The sequence below is a fragment of the Bactrocera latifrons genome, unplaced genomic scaffold (assembly GCF_001853355.1).
Source record: "Bactrocera latifrons isolate USDA-ARS-PBARC rearing strain unplaced genomic scaffold, ASM185335v1 scaffold_244, whole genome shotgun sequence".
Lineage (NCBI taxonomy): Eukaryota > Metazoa > Arthropoda > Insecta > Diptera > Tephritidae > Bactrocera > Bactrocera latifrons.
The window spans coordinates 1-4144 of record NW_017536008.1 but is presented as its reverse complement, the minus strand read 5'-3'; positions in this window follow the sequence as shown (position 1 = coordinate 4144).

The following is a 4144-nucleotide window of genomic DNA, read 5'->3' as shown; positions in this document are numbered from 1 at the left end:
TTCTCAATTGCCTACTCAGTCCGAAGTAGCACCTGTTGGCAAGAGTTATACTGCGTTCGATTTCCAGGCTGACATTATTGCTGGTGTTTATGCTGGTTCCAAGATAGACGAAATTATCTACGACTTCAAAGTTATGACTATCAACAGTAACGTGAGAGCCTAGTCGCGAGTGCGACGACTGTTTGTTTGATGACAGGAGATTTCATTACGTTACATTTAATGGGAACTATTTTATCGAAACTTTGCGATTCAAAATCATCTGTAAACTGCGATGATATTTACGAAATGGACCAGCTAGAGTATGATGGTGTGGAAAATGTAGCTGGCTATTTATGCCACAGGCTGAAGAACGTACTGCCGACATTTTTAAATCGCAACAAAGCAACAATTCATCCACATGGGTTAACCATTTGAGTGAAGGAGGTTTGACGAAGCCTACACCACAATTTGTTGAAAAAGTGGCACGGATGGAAAAAATTTTTACGGACATCAATAAAGATTCTCTTTATGCATGCAAAGGTTACATTCAAATGCATATCGACAAGGCTAGGGACATTGAATGCGATCTAGAGGCTAAAAAGTTGTTTTTTAAATCTCGAATATTCTTTGAAATTCGAAAACTTAATGCCAATATTGCGAAATTCAATTATCAAAAGAAACGTAAAATGAGCTAATTTAAGAAATAAATGTATAGATTATATAAATAACTTTTAATATGACTAAACTATAACTAAAAATATTTAAAAACAAAGAAAAACTAAATAATCTGCGTCGATTCATATTCAAATAAAAAACACAAGCAGAATAAAATAAAAGACATTATAAAATCTGAATTGTTTAATTTTAATATTTCTTTTAATATTAAGTTTTATGTTAAATATTCAAATTGATGTATAATTGTAATTATTTTCATATTTAACTTGCACTGTGATTTTTGTAAATGAGTTAATTTTTCCATTTTTTTTGGTGCGTATTTTAACAGAACAATTAATAAAAATATTTATATTGCAAAATAATAATTAATAAATTAATAAAAATCTAAAATCTCGCGGACCTTCAATATTTTACTTTATTTTTATAAATCAAAAACCAATCAATTATTATTAACAAGCAATATTTACTTGCTACTCAAACTATTTCACGAAATTTATGAGCCGTGTGACGTAGATGCGCAGAACGAAAAATATTTTGTCTCTCATCTGCGCAATCTTGTACTCGATCATTCTTGCATACATATAGTATGCATATGTTCTATACATTTTATGTATGTATGTACGTACAAATTATACTATTTCATGACGAATTCCTTAAATCTTTGGAAATATATAATATCATATTTGTATTATTACCTAATTATTTAATTAATGCATAGTTGGTTTTTGGTATATGTACATATTTGTATACCTACATAAGTACATATTTATTTGCAGGCCTTTAAAAGTTTTGATGACTTGTTAAAAGACCAAGTGGTGTACATTTGTCCACACACAACTTTGTATTTAAATGCATATTGTTTCATGCGAAATTTCCGTTGAGACGGACAACCCATGGCGAAGCTCACGTTTTGTCAAAGAGTCAATGTGTCGACATGGATAATCCATGGTGTCGACGGATCGACGGACCGAACATTGTGTTGTGGTAGAAAATCCGAGCTGTGCCGAAAACACAAACGAACGATCGCCAATTGCCACTGCTTCCTTACCGCTGTAACAGCTTCGACAACAAAGCAGCGTAAATATGTATGTTTCTGTATGAACTTGTATACATATTGTAACCCGACAGTTTTTCCCCGAATTCAAAAGTGAAGTGCTTATAATGAACAACAAATGTATTTTAATGATAATTTAAAAAAACATATAAAAAGAATGCCCGCTGCTGCTGTTACATGTCCGCCTCGGAGTGTGGTCGATGCTCAACTAATTTGTGGAAGACTGCAGCAGCACGACATTGAACAAGAACGTTTGTGAGAGGGCAGCAACATAACAATGGCCGGCATGTACACAAAACAACGCAGTTGTCCATTTTTTCCAAATTCAAAGTGAAATTTTTAAGCAAAAAATAATTAAATAGGTAAATATTTTGCTTTAAATTATCAATTGTTATTACAAATGATGTAACAGAGCTATTTTATGCTTTTATTTGTAAAAAAAAACGTCAAGTTTATTAGAGCTGCGAATAATTTTACATTTTACATATTAGTGGCAACACCACTCTACCTCATCTCTCTATCTTCCATTCTACTGTCAGCTCTATTGTCGCCCTACTGTCGTTGGCAAATATAAGATAAAATTGAAGTTAGCGAGAATGACAACTGTCGGCCTGCAGTCGTGTAGTCGTGCAGTTGTCAAAATAGGTCTGTCCATAAGAACGTGTGTATTTTAAAATTTGACAGATGTCGTTTGCAGTCTGTCGCGAGCATTGTATTCCACACATAACTCTCACTCATTCGATGACAATATCGACGCAGATTTTTGCAAGCCGCGTAAAAATATTTTTTGCATTCTTTGACAAATACAGTCAATCCCGATTATGTGCCACAATCAAAGATATAGATTTTTGTGGTTTGTTAAAAATAAAAATATAATCTGGCACGGATGCGAGTGCAGATGCTTAAGCGAGTGGTACTTAAAATTTAGGGATATGTATTTCAAAAAACAAACCGTGAGATGCAGCAAGATATGGGCAGTTAAAAGGGATGATTTTCATTTAAGTGGATTACTTCTTAGCCGGGACTCACTGTACACATAAATCAGAGGAATATAGAGTATTTTCTTTGGCACATTTCTTGACTTGAAAATCGACAAATAAACTATGTTGTCAATTTTATTCTAATATAATATCAGAAATTGTTCAATTTATGATTTTTAGCGTTTGCCATCGTCGCGAAAATACACTTGTAGAGCAATATTTGTCGTTTATGCATGTGTACGCAGATATGTACATATGTGGGCTTGTGTATGCATAATTTGCTTGGGAATGTCATACGCACATATGCAAGTTAACGATAGCCTCCGCATAGAAACCTTACCATAAATGTAAATAAAATTGAATCTTTGCATTTTGCAATTACACTTTAAAATCTTAATTAACGTTTTTGATTATTTAATAATTCAATATGCTTTTTCCGTTCTCAATTCAATAACCCATTATGATCAAAACAATAAGAAACTTTAAAAACGGAAAGAGAAATTGCAAAAATAATCATCAGTGGAAGTGTCAACAGCGGCAGCAGCAATCACAAAGGAAACAGCGGTAACAACAGCAGTGGCAGCAACAGCATCATTAGCAGGAATTAGTACAAAGACAGCGAAAGAATACATTTGTAAGTTTAAAATATAAGCAACTATATTTAGAATATATATGTATAAGAAATGGGAAATTGCCCAAATATTAAATATAAAAAATTGTCATATTGCAACGTTTGTAAGGGCGATCACGATACTAACAAATGTCCTAAACTAAAAAAAAACAAAGAAATAAAGACTATAACTAATGGTTTGTATAACCAATAAACTACATAATTAAAAGCTGCGATTCACCATCCTCGGGGGGACCCTCCAGATTGTAACAAATTAAAATTCTCTGCGATTCACCACCCATGGGACCCTTCAGATATTTATAAAAAATAAATAAAAATAAACTTTAACAATAATTAAAGGCTCGACCAGCCATATAACAAAAATATATTGAAACCGCGATTCACCACCGCAAGGGTGATCCTCCGGTTTATAATAAAGCTTAATTCTGCGAACTGAACACCAGACTTTCCAGAATATCCTAGAAGGGATAAAAAAAAAACTAATAAATACCAAAAATTATCTCAAATTGTTACGGTTGTGGTGAAAATAACCACAATATAAAAACATGTAAGGAAGGGCTAAGTTAGGGTGTCACCGAACATTTTAATCTCTCGCATGATAAAGTGATAATCGAGATTTCAGGCGTGGTTGTGAACCGATTTCACCCAAATTTGGTACATGTCATCTAGGTGTTAAGAAAATACCATATACCAAATTTCATTGAAATCGGTCGAGTACTTCCTGAGATATGGTTTGGTCCATAAGTGGGCGAAGCCACGCCCATTTTCAATTAAAAAAAAAAGCCTGCATGCAACTTCCTTCTGMCATTTCTTCCGTAAAATTTA